This window comes from Amphiura filiformis, chromosome 2, assembly GCF_039555335.1.
Source record: "Amphiura filiformis chromosome 2, Afil_fr2py, whole genome shotgun sequence".
NCBI classification, from domain to species: Eukaryota; Metazoa; Echinodermata; class Ophiuroidea; order Amphilepidida; family Amphiuridae; genus Amphiura; species Amphiura filiformis.
Genome location: NC_092629.1, coordinates 24,845,050 through 24,858,874, shown reverse-complemented (window position 1 = coordinate 24,858,874; position 13,825 = coordinate 24,845,050).

Sequence of the window (13,825 nt, the reverse complement as noted above, 5' to 3'; positions counted from 1 at the left end):
CTGACCCCTGGATGACCCTGAAATGAGCTTCCAAATATTTGGCTCTAAATGTTGACTGTACCCACTAAGTTTCATGCCCATATATGACAGTTTTTAGTAATTTGACCTCAGATGACCCCTGGGTGACCATGGATGACCTTGAAATGACCTTCCAAAAATTTGGCTCTAAATGTTGACTGTACCCACCAAGTTTTGTGCCCATACAACAGTTTTTAGTAATTTGACCTCTGTTGACCCTGGGTGACCCCAGATGACCCCGAAATGACCTTCCAAAATTTTGGCTTCAAATGTTGACTGTACCCACCAAGTTTCATGCCCATACAACAGTTTTTAGTAATTTGATCTCAGATGACCCCTGGGTGACCCCAAAATCTAATCAGGTTGAAAACCTCTGGTCGCGCTACCCCCACCAAGTTACGCCACTGTACCCCATACGGATCGCCCGATATTTTTTTTACAGGGTATTTTGCTTATTTTCTGCCATACCCCCTTCCTCTCCCTTGTACTGACCATCCTGCTCTACACTTCCCCCATCACTGAGCAGCTTGACACACTTGCCCCTATCACTGTTCAAAATTGCAGCTCGATACGCCAGAGCATAGTGAAATACATAGCCTGAGAGCAACTTAAAGGCCCATTCAGTGATTTGCTCATCCGGACGATCGTAAAAATCATCAAAATTCAGATTTTGGTACCTTTGTAATTGGCATAGATGTGCTAACATCCCAGGGGGGCCACTCATATAAAAAGTTGTAAGCATGCGTGTGAACAAAAACGCGGAATATGGGTGGTTTTTTCTACTGCTACACGGGCCCGCGTTAAGGGTCTCAAAATCATTGATTATAGCAAATAAGGGTGTCATTTTTGACACCATGTGTCCGTGCTAAGGGTAGTTAAATCTAATCACATTCCTATAGGCCTACCCCTACAATCGATCGTCATAATAAAATATACTGCCCTAATAATGCAGGCGATAATTATGTTGAATAATGATAACTGAGTAGGCCTAAGCCTACCAAATCCAGTTAGGAAGTATCCAATTAGAGTATAATAATAAAGGAAATAAGAAACCTTGAAAGTTGATGTCTTTTACTTTTTTCTTCAAAATTGATCATGCATCCTTGCTAAGGGTTAGATTTAATCCACTTGTAATTTTGTCCTTGTTAAGGGTATGGTTAACAAACCATTATCCTTGTTAAGGGTCATTTTGAAGACACAATGGTTGTCCTTGTTAAGGGTGCTTTTCTGAAGTGCATTCACACGCATGCTTACAACTTTTATATATGAGTGGCCCCCCTGGGGCTAACATAGCCTGCTAGTGGTTCGGTCGAAAGCCGTGTATTTTAGACAAAATAAAGCATTTACATGAATCTGGACTTTTGATACTGACAGTACAAAAAGTCCGACTCGAGATCGAAAGAAGCTTTGCAACACGCGTTGCGTATTGTTTCTACTACTTATTACATCAGTAGCTACTATTTTAAACAAAATACACAATTTTAACTGTTTTTCTTATTTGAATTGGCCGTTAGTTTGCCTCGGTGACCTTTAATTCCTTATTTTGTTTTCTACTACAAAAATTAAGCGTCTGTTTTAAATCAATTTAGTCTCTACTTCCCCGTGTTAGAAACACTGGACTAGGAAGTTTTCCCAGTCGATTGGTGGCGCACTGTACGAAAATCTCGATTTTCTCGAGTCGATCTGAGTTGAAGTAGAAAACCTTTCTAAAACTTCTGTTTTTTGACTTATTTGTCGATGTATTCAGGGGAAAAGTGGTTTCATGAAATTCTGTAGACTTATTCTTTATTTCTAAGCAACTCTGACAAATTTCCATTTTTTTAATGTTCCTGTGAAATCACTGAAAGGGCCTTTAATCCAAATTTCAAGAAAACACCTCAAATGACCTACGGTAAGTTTCCTTGCAATAGGATTTGAACTTCTGAGAGCATTTAATCAAAACTTAAACCAAATTGTCACATACACACCCCCACACGTGTAATTGCCTCCAAACGTGGACGCTGTTGAGGACCATGCAAACGTGGTCGTCTGAATCAGTACTCAATCAACACACCGAGGACGTTTCCGCCATTTTGTTTGTGTATTTTTGTGTGTATGGAATTTAACTTTATTTCGCAAATACATTATACATGCACTGATTTGCGGTCGTTTGCAGACCTCCAGAAACCGAGGACAATCAGGGTGGTCCGTGGTTTGAATGTGAAGTGCAAGTGTGTGTCCTCGTTTGCTGGCAAAAACAAATGCACACATACACACACACATACTGAAAAGTGATTACATAGTCTCCTGCCTTATCAGGCGAGACCAAAATGGTGTGCACACAGTTGGGCGTAGTGCTTTCGCTGTTTGTGAGTTGCATAATGCATGACTGACACACACACACACTTATGTGAAACTCAGAGGTGTGAGTGACCACAGATAAAACTAGAGGGCCTTATATTTGTACACAAATACGGCTATACCTGCATGTTATCGGTGTACACAAACTTATACTCCCTTTTTGATTTTTGGCTGAGGACTTAAAATAAAGAAATTGTAAAAAGTTGAACAATTGGGCGAAAAATGTGTAAAAAGTGAATGTCCAAGTCACAAGCTTATATTTTGATGTAGGTTGCAGTCTTGTATAACTTAAAATAATGAAATTATTAAAAGTCACCCAATTGGGCAGAAAATGTGTAAAAACAAATCACAAGCTTTAATTTAATGTAGGTTGCACTCTCATTGTACTAAAAATAAAGGAATTGTTAAAGGTCGTCTAATTGGGTGGAAAATGTGTAAAAAGTAAAACTAGCCCATAATATGCGACATATTGGGCTTATACATTATAACAATATAATTCTCAGGTGCAATCTGTGTACCAGCTCTGAGCACTGAAGCTACTTTATTTGTTGAGATACGACCAGCCCTTGGTTTTAACATTTGGGGCCCTAGGGCGCTCATGTACATATGTACAGTATACTCAAGCAGGGCATTGTAGCTGTTTTATTCATAGCCAGCGCTATGTGTTTGGGGCCCTGGGGCCCATATTATGGGACATAAAGGGCTCATATATACATATAAGAATATAATGCTATAGACCTATTAGTGTACAAAATCTGAGCCCTGCAAGTACTTTATTTCCTTTGTTTTAACATTTGGGTCTCTGGGGCCCATAGCTAGCCTTGAACACCTGAGCCAAAATGGGCAAAAAGCACATCTACAACTTAGGGTCCATACGTGTGCCACATATGCAGGCATGGAAACTGGTGATGAAAAAAACAACATTGAAATGCGAATCGTAGAAAGCATAGCGTGCCAAGCTCTCGATGATCACGGCGGGGGTCGAGGGGGTGAAAGCTGGTGGGTTTTGAGGCTCTTTAGAACTAAAAATCATCAATTTCAGACGGGCTTATTTTGGGATATAATCAAGGGCATACAGGTATAATATTGACCCTTGTTAGGTTCCTCCTGAATATCATATCATGTCAAAGCAGATGGTGCAAGGATAATTTAAACCCCCAAAAATGTATTTAAAAAAATTTCTATCTTTTCGGAGGATTTGGGGAACCCTTGGACCTATTTTGAAGTTCTAGAATCTTTGTAGTTCATTGAAAAATTTTAAATTATGAAAAATTTACAATTTGTTATCTTTGGTGTGCAAAAGTATAATTTGTGTTTACCTCATTCCTCTATCATAAAAATGCACTGGGTTTTCTATGCATTTCTATAATTTTTTTTTTCAAATTAACTATGAAGATCCTAGAACATCAAAACAGCTCCACAGGTTGTCTAAATGCACTGAAAAAAAAATAGAAAAATCACCAAAAATTTTGTAAAACCATTTTTCGCTGGAAATTGTATATTTTTGTAATATCTCTAGGTTAGAGCAAGATTCTGGGTTAGGGTAAAGGTTAAATTATGGTAAGGTCTGAAGGATGGTTAGGGTTTTTGTAAGGCTGCGAGTATGAACAAAATGAAGAAAAGTTTGGGAAAATATTAAACATTTAGCGGAAAATAAAAATGCGGAAATCTGCAGAAACTTTTCATGCCTGCATATGAGCCCTTGTGCCCTTGAAGTTTTAGAGCTAGCCTTGTCAATCTGATCCCCTTATGAAAACATTTGGGGCCCTGGGGCCTCATAATATATGACATATGTATATTTGTAAATATAGAGTACCCCTCAGGCTATCAGTGTACCAACACAGGGCCCTGATACTGTTTTATTTGATGAGCAATGGCATGCTTTCTATTTTTGTTAAGACTGGTGAGCTACGTTACCAGAATTCCATAGTATGCACTTGTATAACAAGTACTTCCTAATAATATGTGATAGGTACCAGTGATCGAACCCCATTTATATTAGAATTAACCGACATAACATTCTAACGTTCGCAAATCACATCAAAAAGATTAAAAACCTGTGAACTGCGTTACTGTGAGCTACGTTACGCACTCATTTATGCATCTTTAAAACTTCTATGAAATGGTGAAATCGGTGTTATATTTCACTCAAGTGATCTTTCGTTTGGTTTTTATGACCTTGGATTAAGTAAAACCAGCCCATTTTGTAGCCGGTAACGTAGCTCACATTACATTGAGTTTTAGTGTTAAAAAACATCATGACTTCCTGAAAGAAAAATATACAAGTGGTGTTGACAATCTTTTACATCTGAAAGTAGTGATACATTTGCTCTTAAAAAACACAAAAAACAGGTCTTTTTGAACAACTTTTATTTTTTCAATTTTTACAGTGGATTGGCACCGGATTTTGTAGAATGAGCGATATGGGCCCTGGGGAATATGAATATTGGCGTAGTTTTACACAGCTCAGACGAACAAACAAGATATAAGACGAATAGCAATATGCACACAGATTATACATCAAGACGGACAGTGCTTACAATGTGTGTATAATCTCGCCGACCATATTATGATCATGATTATTGGCAGAGCTACACGCAGCTGATGTGATGTACAAACAAGACGTAAGACAAATAGCGTTATGTTTATCCAGCACTCGATCAGTGAGCTCAAATAAAACCGGAGAGCTCCTGTTTTATTATAAATGTTAAATTTTACTATAATTAAAGCACTTCAGGCTTAGTCTTTCACAGTTAGGGCTAAAGCCACGATTTTCTCCGTGATACAGAAATAGCCTAATTGTTCCAATCTCGCAGACAAATAACCCGTGTTTGTGTATCGTTTCTTAAAGGTGGGTATACCTGATTGACGATCTCATCCCCCACTTTACCTCATCAAAATGCTGATTTTGGTATCAGATGAAAGCTCATATTGTTCTCATAAACATATTGAAATTTGGCGCTCCGAATCGGTATATTTCCGAAGAAATCATCAAAAAACTGCTGAATTAGTCAAAAATATGGTATACCATATTTGTAACTAATTCAGCAGTTTTTTGATGATATCTTTGGAAATACAACGACTTGGAACTCCTAATTTCAGTACGTTTATGAGAAAAATAGGGCCTTTCACTTGATATCAATATAGTACATGATCATGATGATTATCATTAATAAAAACACTGTAGACTACCAATATCCCGCTGTATAAATGTTGGTGATTCCATTAGGAATTAGTCACATTTACAAAAAACATTTACATGACTGTTCTTTTTGCATGAGTGCTTGAAAGGGATGACATTTTATATTATACGTAAGTTTTAAAGAATTTGATTTTCCCAATATATCAGGTCACCTTCCTTTAATGAGCAAACAAGCACACAAAATCAGCGTGTGTAAGCCTGTGCACTTGTTGATTAAGTATTAAATGCGCATTGTGCTGTGCCCTGAGTAATTTAATTTGATGATTTATCTTTGTTTACAAAGTTACATGAGTGATGACATTTTGGGGAATTCCCCTTTCAAATTGAGCAAAACAAGTTGAATCATATCTAATTTGGAATATTTGGAAACCCCTGAAAATGATGTAATGGGATTTCCCTCAGGAAGTGATGTAATGAGAAAGGTTAATGTTATAATTAAGGCTTGGGAATTTCCAAGTTCTCATCATGTGTATTAATACTTGGGATTTCCCAGGGCCTGATATATAAGAAAAGGTAAACACAATTATGGACACAGTTGATAGTGTTGATCTGGGCTATGCTTACAGTCCAATTCCTTCAAAGAAAGGAAATTGCAAACCAGAAATATTTTATGTAGTCAAAGTACTACTATTTACCAGTGTTGTCGGAGAAGATCTAGAATACGTCAAAGAACGTTATTCTTCCAAGAAAGGAATATATATTCTTCTGTCGACTTGCTGAAGTCTGGTGTTTTGATTCAACGCAACTGTCAAAATAAGTGGGGACAACTGCATCGCAGTCCTGCTTCCTGAAGATATTGTGTGAAAGGTGGAAATAGCACCAAGTTTGGAGAAAGCAGCGCAAGGAGTTAAAGTTGGAGAACTGCGCAAGGAGTTTAATATTGGAGAACGGCGCAAGGAGTAAAGTGAGTTGAGAACTGCGCAAAGAGTTACGAATGTGTTTGGAGAACGACGCAAGGAGTTTAGTACTTGGGAGAAAGTAACACCATTTTCGTATGAGGATTTTATACGCAAGGATTTATCAATGCAAGTGTACAAAGGACTTCGCTGATTTTCGCAGGACAAGTGAATAAGGATATATTACATCAGTCGTCCAGAACATTGCAAGAACTTTATGATCACCAAGAAGAAGAATGCTGGCTAAGTACTAAATAGTTAAAGAGTGATTATATTTGATTATTATGTATGTGCATTTGTTGTCATATATTGTACCAATCATAACTGGCTTTCAATTAAAGACTTAGATTTTATTAGCTTAATCAAACAGTGTATTTGTGTTGTGCATTCGTGTGACTTTGGGTAAAAGGTGATTTTGGCCTTGAGTCAGGTACGACTCGTAACAGCATTAAAACAGTGAACGGAAGATACATTTTCAATAGTCTAATTATGTACTCCAAAACTTTTGGCCTAATTAAATAAACACATGAATGTTTCTCAATAACTGGCCATTCAGCATCATATTTATTAAACACAATTGGAGAAGTTTTCAATTTTGACCCTTATATCAACTTTGACCTTGAAATTCTTGAATTGCTGTACTTTATATTTTACCTAATTAGCACCCCTCCCTAAAAGTGTCTCTACAAATTGTTAACTTTTCAACAGTACAGATAAAGGCGTACTAGTACGTACACGTACATGTACGTACTGACGTCATGAGTTTCCCACAATTCGTTGCAACATTATAAAGAAATACATAAGATTTTAGAACCAACATTCGGGACAGTTTATCTTAAAAGGTGCAAGGTTGACATTTTCAGACAATGAACCTAAAGTGCTAAGGAACAAATTGTATGTGTGGATTTTTTTATATCATGTGTCTGAATAAAGATATTGCAGATTTTGTATTGATTATGTAACACCCCATGTTTTTAACAATAAATATTTCAAATTTGACGTATGATTTTAAAATTTCAACACATAGGCCTACAATTTGTAGCTTAATGCTAATTCGAGTAATTGTAATTCGAGTACCCCCCCCCCCGAATAAAATTACCATCTAAGCCTTCTGGCTAACAAAAATGATGATTTTGACTAGCAATACACTGTATTTTTCATGTTTATATGTCAAGGTCTCAGTGCAACACTGGTTCATCTCCATTTACTCTCCCAGGTAATGCTGTGTACATTTCCTCTTAGATCATTGTAAAATAAACATACCTTATTTAAGACATCTGTTCTGGCCTTGTTTTTCACTAGGAGCGCACACATCTTATTGTTTCCTTGATATACTGCATGATGTAGGGCTGTATTACCCAGCTGGGGAAGCAAAACATAGGAGCTCATAGGTGCTGTTATTAAATGTTTTTTGTGAAAATGGCCACACATTCATAAGCATAAAAACAAATATAAGGACAAAAATCATTGTTGTACTGGTGGTGTAACCCATCCTATTCTGTAATTGGTCCAGCCCTACACTTTTTTAGCTGTCAAACATTTGTGGGATTAATGAATGACCACTCAGTTTTAGAAGTGTTTCAGTAAATTTATCAGTGTCATTACAGTCTCAATGCAGGACAACCGATTCTTTTGTTCTGCAAGGCTCACTCAGTCAATTAATGAGGCAATACAAATGATCGAATTTGGTATTCAAATGAACAAAAATTTGAGTTACACCTTTTCAGTGTAAATTTTTTTTTCTTGGCAAAATGAAAAGCAATAATTTTCATTTTTTCAGTAAATGTCAGGAAAAACTGTAATGCTTGATACTGTATTTTTTTCAAATCCTAGTGTTAAACTTAGGCGTGAAATTCAGTCATTTAGTGTAAGATTTTCGATTTTGATAGGCTTCAACTCTGCCCCCAAGCCTTTTTTTGGATCAACCTTTTAGCTTTTCAAAGTAATATAGTTGGCTAACAAAGGATTTTTCCCAACTTTCTAACGCACATCACCGTGAGCGATATATCATAGTTTTGTCAGAATTTCCATTTTGATTTCACCCTTTTTTACTGCCGGCTGAAATTTTTTCAAAATCAATGTGTGAAATCCGAGGCATTGTAAATCGATATCCCTGGGTGCCATATGAAGACCGGCCTGGCTACAGTGTTGCCAGAACTTCAATATAGCAAAGAAATTCCAAGGCCTAGCGCTCCTATGACACTGTGAGTGATTAATTATTTGATTTCATCATCACCGTGATCATCGGACCAATGTGTTGAAATTTGCTTCTCCTCAAAACAACTTTGCCCAACATTTGGTAAAAAAAATCAACAATCTTACATGCAATTGGGCAATATTTTAAACAAAACTTTCATTTACAAAACATAAATATTACGCTGTATGTTTTATCAAGCAAACTGTTTGGAACACACTTCCAAATAACCTTTGTAACATCCCCAGACTTTCGTTACCGTATTTAAATGCCAGCTCAAAACCAATTTTTGTAAATTGATTGTTTTTATGTTTGTTTGTCAATTTCGTGCTTTATGCGCTTTGAGTTCCTCATTGGAAGAGATTGTGCCTTATAAGAACCATTCATTATCATTGTTAACTTAAACCTGTTCAAGCAATTAATTAAAAGTGCTTGCCTAAAAACAGAATAACTTGGATGTTAATACTTGACCTAGTGTTTCAATTGTCATGAAGGTGACTGGGTATGGTGCCTTTTGTTTGTGTTTGTTTGAAACTGCTTTTGGAAAACCAGCGAAAGTCATAAGAAAGCAGCCAAAACAATACAAGGTTAAACATGGAAGTTTATAAAAAACCTATTAAATAACCTAAAGGAAGAAAAGAAACACAATTGTGGCAACAATGAGCCTTGCATTGAAAGTCATATTTAAAATGTGTTGAGTACCACTCCAAAGTTTCCCTACATACACCCCCTACTACCCACCTCACACACCCCTGCACCCACCCGACCCCCCATAGGCCTATACATAATATTACATACCGGTATAATAATATTTATATAGCACGTTATAGCTATACATTAAAAAAGTATAGTGCTATTATGACAAATAGGCCTACATGTCAAATTAAAAACAAACCCGAACACAAGTCTGAAGGGTGTAATGAAAATGCCAACCCGCGATGGGGGTGGGGGGTGGGGTGGGGGCATACAAAATTCACCTGGAGATAGAAGGGACAGAAAATTAAAATCCCCTATAATAACACACTAATTTTTCTAGGTTGGGACAGTACAACGTGCGCCTCTTAATACGGACTAACCTAGGTAAACAAACAAACAAACAGACAAATGGTCGACATAATCATGGAAACCATAATTTGCCATTGCAGGCTATCACCATGATCACGGAAGCAAATATCCAAAATTCACTTTAATTTACCAAAGCACCCAAATGGGAGATTTGGGCTACAAAATCGCCCGTCGAGTAATCCTTGCTTTCAATTCAGAAGAGACCTGGATTAGAGCAATGGAATTATCAACTATTTATGCTGCTTGCTTTCGAGATAAAGTACTGAGTTTGAGATTTTAGGAGCATGACGTGAAAAAAGGTGAAATCAAAATGGAAATTCTGACAAAACAATAATAGACAGACCCACACGATGTGCTTTACAGAGGTGGGAAATATTTTTCCTTAGCGAATTATATTAGTTTGAAACGATAAAAAATGAATTCCGAAAAAAGCTCGTGGACGGATGTAAGGCCTATAAAATTCAAAAATCTTACACTAAACGACACAATTTCATACCTAATTTTAACACCAGGATTTAAAAAAAAATGTATATCCAAGCACTATGTTTTTAATTGACATTACTGAAGAAAAATAAATATTGCTTTATATTTGACCGAGAAAATTAATTTCATAGCAAAAAGGTGTATATCTGAATTGTGCTTTTAACATGTATCGATCGACTTTTAGCGCGACTATGCATTTCTTAAGAATCGGTTGTCCAGCGTTCTAACTGATTAGACAAAAATATCATAGGAATTCCCAAATTGTTTAACAAGAATTCAACAGGAAGTCTGTCAACATTAAGTGTTCTTGGTATTGCTGGAATGGTTCACACTTTATATTTACCTCATCAGCAGCATTGACTATGTCACTTTCTTTCATATGTTGGAGCAGCTCTTCACAAATTTGGGAATGGTTGAGAAACACAGCCATGTGCAATGCTGTTGCTTTCATCTAATATATTAAAAAGAGAATGACAAAATATGTGTTCACAAGTTCATGTAAAATATGTATGCTGTTTATCTGCAAATAAATCCACCCCCACAAAATAAACCCAAAACAAAAAAACAAAAACAACTGTAACATCAAGAATGTGTATGTATCATCCTTTAACTGACTTAAAATGCATAACTCTAACATGCCTGAGTACTACAAAATACTACTTGATATATTTAGTCTGGTGGTTAAAACTGGGAAAATAGGGCTCCTGCTATCCAGCTCACCTTAAATGTGTTGCTATGTCATGTTTATGTGTCCCTTGTGCAGGTAAAACTCCCGGTCCCGGCAGTCTGTGTACCCGCCGGTACTCATGCCCGTTGGCAAACTTTGAAAACACCCCGTTTTGAATCTCATTTCGCAAAGTTTTCAAGATAAAAACACCCCCAGCGATTCACGATTTTTTGCCCTTAAATAATGCCCTTTTTTGCTGAAATGCAAACGACATTTCTAAAATACCCCTTTAACTTTCTGACGGAAACGTGTTGTGCTTCCTTTCCTTTTGTTATTGTGATTTCTTGTAGTTGTAGCATGCTTTCTTATTCCCCTGATACCACCAATTAAATTTCTATTGTTTAATTTTGAAGATTTCCACCCTTTTCTACCCTTATCTTTATGGAATAGTTCTATTGTCAGTGCACGAAATAAGGTGGGCTTCACGACTAGTAATAAAGAGTATGTGAATATCACTGTGGGCACACCCCGACACACTGGTAAACTACCCTATCCATGAAATTTTGTCACCAAAGTAAGCAAAACACACTAAATGCCGCCTGAGTCTGAAGTCTTACAAAGTGTCACAAGTAGTGGACCAATGTAACAATATAATTTACAATATGAATGGGACCCTGCATGAAAATTGATGAAGGTCAGGTTAAACCTAAGGGCACAAACTACCCTTGAAAAACTTGGCCTATTTTGTGGGCTACTCTCTAAAGGTAAAAGCAGTGAAAGTCTACTCGTCTGGAGTGACCTGAAGAACCACTCAGAGTGTCACACTTTATGATGTTTTTGGGCTCAAGCAAACTGGCATATATATGAAAGTTTTGAGAGAGAAAAAAATCAGGACTCAACAGGGCTTGAACTCTGGTCACTGGATTACCGGTGCTGCGTGCAAAAGCACATACTTATGCAAAATATGATGTTTTGCATATGCAAAACTACATACTTTATGAAAGTATGTACTTTTGCATATGCAAAAACACATACTTACGCAAAACATGGAGTTTTGCATAAGCAAAACATCATACTTTACGGTAAGTAGAGGGCTATACAAGCTTATACAAAAATAGATGTTTTGTCTAGAAACACGTGATGGGGCATACGGGCTGGCTATATGGAATCAGGGCGCATACTACCAAAGCGGGAGCAGACCACTTAATAATGTGCCGTACCATTCATTCCACGGAGCTTTTTGAGGTAGCTGGAGGTATTTGGTATTTTAACAGTCTCATCTCTCGCTTATACCTCATCCAAACTGAGATTTGGCTATCATCCTTAGCTCATTTACTTCCAATTTTACTAATTATATTTAGTACACTGTGTGAAAGAAATACGGGTAAAAAACTACGGGCAAAACGTGGGTGGGGGGGCAATCACCGTAATGATGTACAATAGGCCTAAGACATTTCTTTTATACGTTTATTATTATATATGCTTATATATATAGGCCTACCAAGTTGCATATGCAAAGCACATACTTTTGGAAAAATATGTCACTTTGCATTGGCCCAATCATGCAAAATGACATATTTTGCAAACGTACGGTATGAAAGTTGGCATAATTAGTAAACTTAGGGGTAAAAGTGGTATGGTGCATAACCACCACCGGAAAGATAATTTGTAATTCTAATAATGTCTTAGTGTATTCTATATTAACAAACGTATAATAAGTTGCATAAGCAACATACTTTTGAAAATGTAATTTTGCATAACCATGCAAACTGATATATTTATGTATGTGGTTTTGGCCAAAAAAAAACGGGGGGGGGGGTGCATAAACCACACCAAAATATAATGTACTGTAAGACATTAGGTCTTTATAGTATATACTAAGTTGCATAAGCAAAAGCATACACTTTTGGAAAAGTATGTAATTTTGTATAACCATGCAAAATGACATACTTTGCCAAAATATATGGTTTTGGCAATAAAACGGGGGGGGGCATAAACCACCACCAGAAATGTACTGTATTATAAGACATTATGTCTTATATACCTTTATTATTATAGTATAGACTAATGAGTTGCATATTAAAGCAAAAGCACACATTTTTGGAATTTGGAAAAGTATTTAATTTTGTATAACCATGCAAAATGATTATGCAAAAAGTATGTGGTTTGGGAAAAAAACAGGGGGGAGGGTGCATAAACCACCACCAGAAATATAATATACTATAAGACATTAGGTCTTACATTATACGTTTATTAATATAGTATAGGCTTAAGTATGTTGAATCAACAAAAGCACACACGTTTGGAAAAGCATATGTAATTTTGTATAACCATGCAAAATAATATATTTTGCAAAAGTATGTGGTTTTGGCAAAAACGGATGGGGGTGCATAAATCACCACCATCAGAATTATAATGTACTATAAGACATTAGGTCTTATATGTTTATTAATATAGTATAGACCTATACTAAGTTGCATAAGCAAAAGGACACACTTTTGGAAAAGTATGTAATTTTGCATAACCATGCAAAATTACAAATTTGGCAAAAGTATGTAGTTTTAGCAAAAGGGGGTGGGTGAATAAACCACCACCAGAAATAGAATGTACTATAAGACATTATGTCTTATACGTTTATTAATGTACTATATAAGACATTAGGTCATTCATATGACATATAATGGTAATGTACTATAAGACATTGGGTCATTCATATGACATAGGCAAAATGCAAAATGACATATCTTGCAAAAGTATGTGGTTTTGGCAAAAACGGGGAGGGGAGTGCATAAACCACCACCAGAAATAATGTACTATAAGACATTAGGTCTTATATACGTTTATTAATATAGTATATACTAAGTTGAATAAGCAAAAGCACATACTTTTGGAAAAGTATATGTAATTTTGTATAACCATGCTAGTATATACTAAGTTGCTTGAGCAAAACCACACCTTTG